This window comes from Sinocyclocheilus rhinocerous, unplaced genomic scaffold (genome assembly GCF_001515625.1).
Source record: "Sinocyclocheilus rhinocerous isolate Xijiao unplaced genomic scaffold, SAMN03320098_v1.1 scaffold1310, whole genome shotgun sequence".
Classification (NCBI taxonomy): Eukaryota; Metazoa; Chordata; class Actinopteri; order Cypriniformes; family Cyprinidae; genus Sinocyclocheilus; species Sinocyclocheilus rhinocerous.
Genome location: NW_015635534.1, coordinates 345559 through 359642, shown reverse-complemented (window position 1 = coordinate 359642; position 14084 = coordinate 345559).

The following is a 14084-nucleotide window of genomic DNA, read 5'->3' as shown; positions in this document are numbered from 1 at the left end:
CTGGATTCTGGGTTTCTTCACTTATGGCAGTAAGGTGCTGGAGATCCTCTTCCTGATCTTGAACTCCCAGCAGGGAACCTTCATCTTCCTGATCTACTGTGTCCTCAATAATGAGGTTATACATTTTTCCATCCTACTTTATAATAAACCATTTCATTTGCACCACAGACAGTATATGGAAGAAAAGTAAAGCAGCAGTATTTACTTCTCAAAATGCAAATCTAGTCTTTACAAAATACCTTTATGGTACCTGTTTAATATTAAAAAAATGCTCTGGTTACTAACGTGACCTCAGTTCCCTAAGATAACAGGAATAAGCATTGCATGAAACATCCTTTGGGAGAAACTCTGTTTCCTTTGGAAACTGAAGCCTGATTTGTTAACGTTCATGTAGCTGCACAAACAAATGGCATTTCAGCCCAGTAAAACGGGTGGGGCAAACTGCCTATATAAGTTGGCACTGAGTGTCATTTCAGAATCTTTCAACTGATGACCAACTGCGTTGACTCTCTTGCAGCTTCATAGCACGTACACAATGTTCCCGTTCTCGCTCCTGTTATCTCAGGGAACCGAGGTTACATTAGTAACCAGAGCATTCCCTTTCAAAATCTCACATTGTGTGAACCACATTTTGGGGAACGATGTCCAATAGCGCTGTGCTATATAAGGGCAGAACGAAAAGGAACTCCATGAGCCGAGCTCCAGGGAGCCTGATATGAGAGTCCTAAAGGAAGCATGAGCACAACAGGCCTGGAATCAGCCAGACCCTCGACAAAAAAATATCCTTGACCACTAGCAGGGACACAGGATGACTAGGTGGACAAAATCCACGCCTGAAGGGCAGGGACGTCTGGGTTATAAAAGGTAGGTAGACGGTGAAGATCCACTGGCTGCCACACAAATAGCTCCAGACTCTGCTGGACCAAGCCCAGGAAGAGGCCATTCCCCTGGTGGAGTGACAATTTATGTAGTTTCAAAGAGGAGAAGTATTATTTTTGACAGTACTTGGCAGTCCAAGGGCACTCATGCTCTGGCTTGGACTGAACTCCAGCAGGTGAGCTGGAGTGCATTAGTAGGAAGTGGCGCATAGCTTGCGCTAACTTCTGAACTGCAATGAAGCATTCTGCAAACCCGTCCACAGCCGAAAAATCTAGTGGGGGAGACTGGGGAGTCGATGGAGGCCGGACCTATCTATGGTGTGGAGGAGTTAGTTCTGGAAAACCGCCATTGTGTGGAGCGCTGAGCCAGCCTGGTCAGCCGCAGAGTAGGCCCTACCCAATAGGGCTTAGGTGGTCTTGCAGGGCTTGGATGGATGAACGGTCTTGGCTTTCAGTCCCAAAGATGAGGGTGGGCAGAGATGTGCAGTGACAGCCTCTTCAAGAGGAGGAAGCTTCTCACAGCCCTTTTCTTCACTGCCGTCAATGGATAGAAAGGAAATGAAAGCAGAAAAATGGCTGTGGGCCAAATCTTCTAAGCCGAGTAGCAGGCTTCTTCCTTCTTCTTCAGAGTCCAGCAAGGAGATGATCTTCACGCTGAAGGAAAAAGATTCTGATGAAATGGCACTCAGCGCCGACTTATATATGCAGTTGGCCCCACCCATTTTGGAAGAATGAAATGCTATTTGTTCATGCAGCTACATGAACATTAACAAATCAGTCTTCAGCATTGGGAGTAAACAGAGTTCCACCAATGCTTTTTTACAAAAGGGAACTTCATTTTTGTTCATGAGTTTTATAAGTCACTCAGCTCCTCTCATCCCATTCTTGTCCAGGTCAGGCAGCAGTACAGGAAGTTCTTCAAATGTCTTTGCTGTATCAAACAACAGGACTACAGCATCATGTTCAGAAAGTAAAAAGTACTGCTAAAGTGTCAATAATATACAGGTTAATTTATGTTTGTATTAAAATACACAGCATAATTAATGTTTTTGAATGTTAGTCTCACCTTTTTTTTGTTAATGTTATAATGTTTTGCAAAAAAGGGCAAAAAAAAAAAAAGAGAGACACCTTGAAAAATCTTACTAAATAAATTGTTTTCTTAATATAAAAGCTTTGTTTTCTTTATATAAACTTGATATTTAAAAAAAAAAAGTACTTCATGCCCATGCCCAAATGACTTTAAATTGTACAGGATCATCGTTAAAGAAAATTTTAGATGTTTAATCTGTGTATTATCTCAACAACTCAACTCACAACTGAAACAGTTTTTAAGCTTTTTTGTCTATTAAAAGGGACTTTGAAAAGATGTTTTCCAGCTGAACAGTGTATATAATTCATTAAACATGCTGTACTTGTCCCTCACAGCCCCCCACCCCCAACACACAAAAAAGAAAGAAAAAAAGAAATATGGCACTACCTTGACTAAGGTTTATCTCATATTACTTTGAATATGCCTCATGCTATCTATCTATCAAAATATATGTTTAAGATTGAGGCCCACATGTTTTATGTGTGTAATGACTTATTAACTACATTATTTTCACATTACACAAAAGAAAAACGCTCCATAATAGACTGACTCCCTATACCTAGTTTGAAATATGATACTAAATTAAATCTTCCACAGCATCTCTGTATATAAAATGTAACATACAGAACTCTATATTTTATTATTTTCTGGGTTCTGTCTGTGAAATGTCACTAATCAATTGTTATCATTCGGGAGGGAAAGTTCAGGATCAGCCATAACGGACTGCCTTGAGCAAAGACAGAGTTTAATTATTTAAAACAATATGGTAATGTGTAGCTTTTCCCTGACAAAGAACATATGCTTGTGTGATTGTTTTTTGTGTCAAAATTTGTATTTGAATTTGCATCTGAGGAGGAAAAATAGTGAATGTGGAATCAAATGTCAATATGTCTATAAACATCTCATCACACACAATACTGTTTTAGTTAGCAGTCACACAATGAATTATAGCTTATTTCCACATCACATCACTTCATGTGTCTTGATCCATCTCACAAACATCCATTTGCTGATGACATTAAGGATTCCTGCCACGGATGTTTGTTGTTTGTTTTTGTTTGGTCAGTTGCCTGCTCTTTCATATGCTGATCCCTTTGTATAATGTTAATTCATTTGTATTCATTATAATTTATTTCAGATATCTTGGCCTGTATAAGCGTCACACAAGAGTCAACCACAGCTGGTAATGTACTGCTGTGGTGTTTTGGCTGTGAATGAGTAGATCTGCAGATTAGAATATAATCCTTGGGCAAAAAAACAAAACAAAAAAACAACATGTTTCTGGTGATTCTATTAATATTGTCTACATTTCTGAAGGATACTGTATGGGAACAGCTGCTAGTAATGTCCATTTGTACCATATAATTAAAGGTTGACAATTTTGCTAATGTTGTAAAGTCAAGGGTCAAGAGCCCAACGAAGGCAAACACTAATCACCTTGATGGTAACATCAAATGAAACAATACAACATCATCATCTATATCTCTGTTAATTCTCAATAAGCGCTTTTGTAGATGTCTGACAGAAATAAAGTCAGTCTGGTTAATAATGAGTGAAGCTGGTGATGCTGTTTGTGGAGTTGTTTAATCATTCTCTGCTGAGATCACCAAAGATTTAATGTCTTTTGTATTTCAGTTGATTTCATCGAAGGCTGTGTCTGGAAGTCAGTTGTATGTTTGGAGAAGGTTCTTATAACAAAAAACTGTTAGCTGAGTGTGCACTCATGAGCTCACCATGTGAGAGCACTGTGATATCACTGTGATAGTGTTGAGAAACAGGATATAGAAAGCCTCCTCGGTGACTGATATTTGAACTGCCTCCTCTCAACCTGCTCAACATTTTGAATTCACAATGAGTTCACATATTACTCACACTGTGAGTATCACAATCAGTGGCGTAGCAAGTCAGCCCCGGGCCCATATGCAGAAAATTTTGTAGTGAGATAACTATATTCGTCTCAGTTCAAGCAGCATGTGAATCAATAATATTTTCCTCTTTAATATTTGCAGCACGAAATAAACATGAATAAATATTTGAATGCATGTTGAAAAAATCAGAACAATTTAATACAAACGAATGTTTCATGAAATCGATCAATTAGAGTTTCAAAAAACGTCAATAAGCCTACCTTTTATTGCTGTTTTTTATGTTAAATGTGAAGAATGACAGGTTGGATGCCACAGACTTTTTATTTTATTTTATTTTATTATTTATTTATTTTGGCGGAGTATAGGTGGAATTCTCACATTAACTTCACGCAATAGGCCTATAACCTGATTTTATTATCGTAATTTTGACTTTATTCTTAAAATATTATGACCTTAATCTTATTTTTCAACATGGTACTAAAATGCCGCCGTAGGCTATTTGTACTGCATGCAAATACAATCTTCGCACAGAAGCCCAAAAAACAAAAACAAACAAACAATAAATAAATAAAATACTAAGGAGATAACTGAATGATTTATTAATGACTTTTCTGAGTCAGTGTCACAAGATGAAGTTGATGGTCCTGACTCGCCATCTCCTCAGGACGCGCGCCTTTAGAGAGAAATACATCTTTACTGATTAGCCTACATAATGAAAGAGTTTTTGTTTTCTATTTGAATAATTTTGTTTCAAAGTATTTAAAGCATTCTATTAGATATATTTATCATGTCTGTGAGGAGGCAAGTATTCACTGAGTGTCGGTTCATCATTGTGAAGCGCTCCTGCTCAAGACCAAGACGACAGAAAGCGCATCCTGTTTGTTTTCCTTAATTATTTTACAAAAGCACAGGTTTTTGTTGATATTGTTTGTGAGTGCACACAAATAAATGTAGACCCTTTACAATTCCGAATGATGTATTACTCTTACCTTTATGAGCAAAAATGACGGCGTATGTTAAGTTTCCGATCTTAAGAAAAAAATGCAAGTGATCGCGCTGGCGCCTCCATGTCCTGCAAAGCGCGCTTCAGCTTCCACTCTCCGCACAAACGACTGTATATGCGTCTAACAGCACACATTTATCTAGGTTAAATTTTAAAATTAATGTTGTGAATTGTGAAGTGTTTTATGTCTATAGATTTTATTTTAGGCAAGTCATGTTGATTTGAGAAGGCTAAACTGATCAAACATATATGCTCAACTCAGTCCGCCGCTGGCCGCTTGGTCGTTACTTTAAAAAACAACAACTTGAATTTAACAAACATAAAATGTTCCAAACATATTTCTAAATTAACTTAATAAATAAACGAAAAGAAATATAACCACTTTGCCACTTGGGTCAGACTTAGGCCGAGAATATTCTGATAAGCTGTCGGAAGGGCCGGGCCGCACCCGTGCAGGGCTCTATTCATTCCCTCGTTTCAATTAAAGGTTCCCCCTCGGCTCAGCGGGCCAACAATACGCACGGGCCCATATGCAGCTGCATACCCTGCATGCAAGACGCTACGCCCCTGATCACAATATAAGAATGGTGTGATATCACTGTGATCATCGCATGATCTCACGTGTTGACTGGGATTTCAGATCAGTGTCTTTTTATGGGCCCCTGCCTCAAGGTTTTTTTTTTAAATTTTTTTTTTACTTTAAATACTTTCTTTGCAATTACTGAAAAACTATTGGTAAATCATAAACAGTTAATGTTTGATCAAATGACGTCAAACATTCTTCTATTCCTGGGTGGATTTGCATCTTTGATGCAAGATGTAAAGTAGTGGGCAGATCTGTGTTTATCTAGTCACAGCAGAATGGAAATAAAATGATAAGGTGTTTCTCCAGTACAAGGTGAAGATCTACTGGGTCCAAAGGTTTTATGCATTAAAAAGCACATAAATGTATAGTGTCAAAGTAACATCTGCAACTTCAGTGGTTTATCAAGTCTTCTGAAGTAATATGATCACTTTGGATTATGAACAGAGTGAAATTCACAAATCAATGACAATTAAGATTATTCATATATACTGTGATCATCTGCAAAGAGTTGGACTCTCCTGGTGTTTTCCAAATAAATAAATAAATCGGTTCACTCTTTTTATGAAGATCAGCTTTTGATCACCTTTTCCAGCTGATGGCATTGAAGACAGATGTGGAGCTGTTGTAAAGGAAATGAGCCAAGTTGACCTTTGTATTCGTGTTGGTTTCATATAAAAAACATCTTGGGGTGTGTTCTGACTTTGTGTATAAATTTGAATACAAATTTTAATTTGAGCAGGAGGAGGTTACTAAATGTGCTTCCTCAGGCAGATAGCATTTCATATAGATTCATACAAATGCCATATAAATTTCTGAGGCAAACAATTTCATGTAGTCGGGTGAATATCATATCAAGAAAAACTTACACCAGGTAAGACGCTCTTGAAATACTTAAACTATAAAATACTTTTAGTTTTGATCTTTATTAGCTGTTTGTGTGGAAATCCTCAGCTACAGATCATCTAATCTCTGGTTTCCATTGATGATGAACTATCATCATAATTTTCAAAACAATTATACTGCATCATATGTTTATGTGTTAGGGTTATATTCTTAATATCAAAGGTAATATCAGTGTTCTTAATATCAATGTTGTAAGACTGCAAGGGTTACAGAAGACAGAACAGGAACAAAATCAAATTGATAGGTAGCAGATAAAACAGACAAAAATTACTTTTAGGCCTATAGCAGTTGACACAGTCTGTTGAATATCTCTGGTGGAACTAACAGTAAGATAACAAAGCTACCGTAGGTACATGAACTGCTCCCCACGTTTTTAGTCTCTAAATCCATTTCAGGAAATCAACTCCTCGGCTGATGTACATTTAAAAATGTATAGCCTACAGATCAGACAAATTTGGTAAAACCATATAAATATAAGTAATATGATTTTATAACTTCATATAATGATTTGTTTTAAATAATAAGCTTGATCAATTCCAACAACAGCGTTTCATTCAGCAGTATTTTTTGTTTTGTTTTAAATAGTATCCACTTACGTTATGAGAAACTGCTTCATTGAGAGAGTGTACTGTCCGAATGAATCGCAAACAATTTCAGGCAGTTCTTTACAAACCCATACCATTTAGATCAATAGGCCTAGCTGTTAGTGGCTAGTTTTGTTTATGATTCTAGCACTTGCTTATCATTGCTCTTTTGTTGATTTTGATTGCTTCCATTGTCCTCATTTGTAAGTCGCTTTGGATAAAAGCGTCTGCTAAATGTCTAAATGTAAATGTAAACCCCGTTCTATTCACCTTATTTTGCAATGCGGAAATACAATATTTTCTGTGAATTTGTGAGGCTTTCGATTTATTAGTCGCTATAGGTAAATAACGAGTAAATTAACAAATTTCAGTAAACGGTAAAACTATTTGCGCTACAAACCAGTGTGTTTATAATTAATATACAATACATTAAAACAATATGATAAGAAATACCAGTTTGATATATCAAACAGAAATAACATTTTGTGCAGCTAAAATAACTCAAAGTGAATGACACCGGAAGCCACGTACATTCAAGTTAGGCTGGCCCCACACTAGACGATTTTCAAATCTTAACTGATTTTAAAACCATGGGAGACTAGATACAGGTGCATCTCAATAAATTAGAATGACGTGGAAAAGTTCATTTATTTCAGTAATTCAACTCAAATTGTGAAACTCGTGTATTAAATAAATTCAATGCACACAGACTGAAGTAGTTTAAGTCTTTGGTTCTTTTAATTGTGATGATTTTGGCTCACATTTAACAAAAACCCACCAATTCACTATCTCAACAAATTAGAATACTTCATAAGACCAGAGGCGGACAATCCAGGGCTCAGAAAGTAAAAGTCCTGCCATATGTTTATTCCACCCATGAACTCAGCAGCTGATTTCACCAGAGGAGGAACCACGTCATTCCTTTCAAATCACAAACGAGTCTCAAGTCAAATCCCAAGTCCTCAAAGAGTTAAAGTTAATGAGATAATTAAGTGACTAATTAAATGATGATTGTGCATTAGTGATGAACACCTGCTGTTATTGAGAATTACAGAGGATCAGATGTTGATGTTTTATTGGTTAAAATGATGCCACCATCATGGAGATCAGTGTTTGCTTTAGTTGGGCTCTTGAGCCTTTTTAATAATTGAAAGCGGTTTGCTTTTGAACAATTGCAATATTGCTTTACAACAAACATTTGTGCATTTGCACATTGCTGAATTAAAAGCTTGAGGAAGCAACTTACACGTTCTGCTTTTAACTTACTTGAGTGAATATTGTGAAGGTGTCTCTTTGGTTTACAGACTACCATTCGGCTGTTACAGTACAGAAAAAAAAGTTCCTACTTTATTTGAATATGGTGACGTATTTCCAACTGAAACGGATTATTGAATAGAGGGTGGGGTTTTATTTTTGCGCTCCTTCTCTCATCTCTAATTCGCAGCGAACTAATGGTTGGAGGGGCGTGGTTAAGCATATTCTGCCCAAACCGTCAAATTGACGTCATCAGAAAAGGAGTACCTTTCCAGAGTGGACGCAAAATATCAGATTTTGATTAAAGATTACCAAGACAAACAATTTTTTTCAGTGGATTAACTTGCACGGATTAATTGTTCACTTTAAGACTAGCAATGTGTGCTAACAAAGTAAATATTGCAAATTTCGATTTCATGCAGACTTTAAAATCAGCCTTAAAAGCGCAAATTCCGCCCCACAGCTGATTGAATTCTAAAGATTTTATTGGTTGTGTCAATCACAGTGTTGATTTCCTACACTATGCTACAAAACATGCTAACCCCCTAAACCTACCCCGCACCTGACCCTAACCTTAACCAGTGAAATTGACTGCACGGCGGGATTGGCGCTGAATAGAGTGGTAAAGAAAGTTGCAGTTCAGGAGATAAACAGTTAATAAGATTATGCGATATGAGATCGTTCCGTAACTCCCCAACCGGACCTCACCGGACAATGGCACCTTTTTAGTTACACCCAGGCTCCTCCCCGTCTTTCAGCGCGTTCTTTTTCAATCCGCAGACCGCAGCGGCGCAGAGCGAGAAACAGAGGACATGGTGCGTGTTTATCGATAGATTGTTATAATATCTGCATCTGTGCAGTTCTTTGTCATAAATTCAGTTTGCAAAATATCATGGGGGAGCAATAATCGGTTCCCCATCTGTTGTAGCCTAAGTTTTCACTGCGTTCACCGTTCATCACACCACAGCTGTTTCTGTTAGAAAACGAATAGAGAGTGCAAGTATGGGGTCAAGTGTTTTTATTTAAATGTAAACATGTAAACAAATATGTACAGAACTATGTGAAGTTACATATTTACATATTTTTACAGTTACATTGTGTGGCATGATAGGTAAGGATAGTAGTTCTCAGATGTGAATGGGTGGGGTGGGTATTTTCTTGACGTCATCAAACCAGTCACAGTAGGCGCATTGAGTGGTGTATCATTCCTGAATCCTGATATGAATCAGTCTTTGAAAGACCCATTATTATAGACAATTCAGTGACCAATTATTAAAGACAGACACTTGAATTTATTCTTGAATGAATCAGAATCTTGAACGAATAGATTGAATAAAAGGCTTCTTTATTAACACAATGACTAGTGGGCGATATTACTTTCATAAGTATCATAAAGTAGGCCTATAATTTCATTTTGTCATTACATATTTCTATATTAAAAATGTTGTATAAAACATTAATCTCATTTCATTATACAGTTGTAATTGCTATGTAAATCCATGTACAACCGTCTGATCAGTATTAAACTGTAAATAGGCCTACATCTAAATTAATACTGATTTAATTGGTAACAGCCTATTGTCATATTACATGTATTCTAATTTAACATTAACATTTAAGAATTTAACATTAAGGATAACATACATATTTAGGCCTAATATGAAATTCTGTATAAATGGTTAAAAAAAATCAGTTGCCCCTAATGGGAAAGTTCATTTCTGACATCAATTTCTGACTAAAATCATCTCTGGTTTATTTCTAGTTGTGAGTGCAGGTATGAAGTAAATTCATGAGATAAACGAATGTTTCACGGGTAGGTTGCAGAATTTATGCTGCCTACACAAAAGAAAGCTCTGTCTGCCTCGGTATACGGTTTGCATCAAACCATTCGTTAATCTGGCTGCTTGATGAAGAGAAAGAGATTAAATGTAGTAGAAATAAAGGTCATTAAGAATCCGTAGAAGCGGAGGACTATTATTATGTCTTTTTTTATTGTATTTATTTACTTTTTTTATATATATATATTTTTGTTGTAATGTTTGGTTGACCAATCAGCAGAAAGGGGCGTTTCATTCCCGCCAACATGTAGAGAGCCGATATTCAAGCTGTTTATCCATTTTTTATCCCTGATCGTAAAAACAAAAAATGAAGGCGAATTCTTGATTTTTCGTTTTGTCTGAACAAATGAAAAACATAAAAATGTGCCTTTTTATTTACCTTTTTTTTATATTTCAATATTAAATAAAAAAACGATTGGGATTTTACCCTGATTATATCCTGATTCATCACATAGACAACAATCTTCTTTAGGCTATTTATTTATTTTATGTGAGAATAAAGAATCAAAAAATTCTGCTGGCAGAATTTGGAAGAACATAAATCATTAAAGAACTTGGCACAAAAATATGCAATTATCTTAAAGTCATCAGTTATTTTCCTATCAATACATAGTTGCTGAAAATAATTTTTAACTCGCTGCCTTTCCAACCTAAAGAAATAGGCAGAATTCTGCTCACCGTCCTCTAGCCAATTCCGACGAATTTTAACTTCAACCCTGATACTACAGTATGTTGTCATCAGTAATCGATAACTGAAAAACGGCACAAAGCAGTAGATTAGCTGATGCTAAGGATTATACATAACAAGGAATAAATGTAATTTGTTTTATTTGTACAGATTGCAATAACTGTAAAAATAATGTAAATATGTAACTTCACATAGTTCTGTACATATTTGTTTACATGTGCACTAGAACTGTTTGTAAGTGTGTATTGCTACTATAGAGAGCTTAAATTTCAAAGTAGGCTACAGCTGTGCAATAAAGGTGTTCTATTCTATAAATTCACTATAGTGAAAGTGTGTAATATATTTAACTGATACAGTAATTGTCAGGTAACATAGAGTTACAAACATTATTACAGAATGTCAACTGCCGTTTTAATTACACTGTTACGTTTAAAATTGTTATATTGCAAAGCAAAATATATTTTACAGTAATGCACATGCATCTTCAAAAATCAACTAAAAACACATCTCTTCCATCTTTATTTGACCCTCAAACTCTAGCGCTCTCTATTCTAATTCTATTTTATATATTTTTCTTTAAAAAAAACACGACCCTCTATCACTTGCACTCTCTATTCGTTTTCTAACTGCTTGTTTTTCTCTAAAAGAAAAAAACTCCAACACTAGCTCTGTATTCTTTTCCTATTCTATCTACTTGTTTTCTTTGTGTGTGTGTGTGTGTGTGTGTGTATATATATATATATATGTATGTGTGTGTGTGTGTGTGTATATATATATATATATGTATATATGTGTGTGTGTGTGTGTTGTATATATATGTGATATAGGTGTATATTTATATAGAAAAAATAAAATTAAATTAAAAACCTATACGTGTATTGCGTTGGGCTAACTGAGGCTATAGCATTTGCATTTTATTGCTCTTTTGTTGGTTTTGTTTGCTTCTATTGTTCTCATTTGTAAGTCGCTTTGCATAAAAGCGTCTGCTAAATGAATAAATGTAAATGTCTTTAATAATTAATGATCTACTTAAAATTACCACCATACCAATACAAGTGCTCAGCGTTATTTCAAAGAACATTTAAACTATCTCTGATTTTTCTTATATTGTGTTTTATTGTATATTGTACTCTTTATTGTGCATAGCTATGCATATCGGTTCCCCATCTACTGTAGCCTAAGTTTTCACTGCGTTCACCCCTCATCACACCACAGCTGTTTCCTCCAGCGAAAATGAAGCACATATGAACGCATACTTTATAAAACGACCATGTTGCCATTTTCATTTGAAAATGTAATTTTAATATAATACATATTCCAGTGCATATGGCAAAGAGGTTTGCATACTTGAGCTAAGGAAAGAGGGTTGTACTAGAAATGCAAACGGTAAAATTTTGTGTTTGTACAGTAAACAGGTTGTGTGTGTGAGATCATGAAGACTTGAATTTGGCTTATTCAATACTCAAATGTTATACCAATCTATGCAATACAGTGGAATACTGCAATAAGTTTAGTATATGACCGTTATTAATCAAACATTTTTTATTTTATTTATATAGGCCTATATATTTTTATCATTAGACTATTATTATTACTATACCCTCACTGGGGGCTGAGCCCCCCTAAAATGAAAATCCTAGAATCGCCCCCGCTCGGGATGCCCCTGTTGCTTAAAACAACGCGATAGAGTAACATCTTTCCCCTGCACTGCGCTGGGACGGCTCGCGGGAGAGCTCGCGGGTGATTCCCGTTTATATCATTAAGCAGAGGTTCAAACTCCGGTCCGAAAACCACTGGCCACGAGCTTTGGGCTCTGATCTCACTGAGAATATTTATTTATATAGCATATTTTATTTTAGATCAACTAGAAGCAATGTTTAATTTAAAAAGTTTTATTTTGAAATGTAAGTCAATAACAATTGGCTGAAGCCAGAGCCAATGGTGAAAGTCTTTGCGCGAAGAGACCCCGCCCCATTTTGGAAGTTCTGCCCACTTTTGGAGTTCACTTCACGCCCCATTTTCGAGAGCTCCGGTCTGCAGTTATACCTACTTGGGATTTTCCGTGTGCAAAGAGGATAAAATGAAGTCATGTGTCAATGCCAAAGCTAATTTGTTTGTTTGTTTTCCCTCTCTAAACTGTAATGAGGGAATGTCCTCTGATGTTTTTAAATTTTTTTTTTTAGATAAAGAGATAAAGTACACTGGACTGCCAAAATTGACAATGGCGTCCTTTTTTCATAAAGGTGAGTATAATTAAGAAGTGGTTCTCACTGCCCCAAAAACTATTACGACATGAACTGCATTGAGATTATGAATATATCTGTCACAATCTCAACATTGCAATTGAATAAAAAAAATCATTTGTTTTTATTGATTTTTCCCCCTTCATATTTAATAACAGGTTTTATAAGAGCACCGACTATCTTCTTTGTTATGCTGTGTAAGTCTGATCAATTTTATTGGTTGTGGCTTTTTGTGTGTGTGTGTGTGTGTGTGTGTGTGTGAATGTAACACATAAGCAGGCCCACAATGTATTAGTTTAGTAAATATAATGACTAATTTGATAATGTGTTTCTGGTCTGAATATTTTACTGTGTTTAAATTCTCCCCAAAATCAACTCAGAAGATGCTAAATAAGACTTTATTTTTTATTTGGACCTGCACAGATCTAATGATCCTACAATGTAATTGATTATCTTTTTGGGAGCAACAGCTTGAAATGAATCCCTCTTAATGTGTGACACACTTCTTTCATTCAGATGCCTAAGCTGTGGCTTTAATGTGCTTAACAGCAGAGAGTTTAATATTTCCGCCAGAATATTCTGTTTTAAATATTGCACCATTTACAATGTTTTAATTAACCAGTATTCTTTTTTCCCCCTTCTTTTTCTCAGATGTCTTTACCTCTATAAGACAACAAGAGACAACCACAGTTGGTAATGTATTGTGCTGTGGTGTTTTTGATCTTTAGATTGGTGTGTTGAGCTGATGTACAAACAACCAGTTTATTTTTCTGCACAAATGTGCACACAGTAAAGAATTTGACTTTTTCTGTATTAGAATATAACACTTGGAAAATCAGCATGTTACTCGTGATTCTAGTAATATTGTCTACATTTCTGAAGGATACTGTATGGCCATGTACACCCTGCGGCAAAGTTGTCAGTTCACCTTTTACTCCTTAATTGCGTTCTGTACACACATAATTCTCTAAAATACAGGAGTGACAACCACATTCGACAACCGAATTAACTCCCGAACAATGCAGGCAGTGACAACCGCATTTAGGCTACGTACACACTGTAAGTTTCAGGAGTAACAACCGCATTTAACCCTTGTGTGGTGTTCATATTTTTGTTTCTCAGCCAGTGTTTGTGGGTCTGGTGGACCCG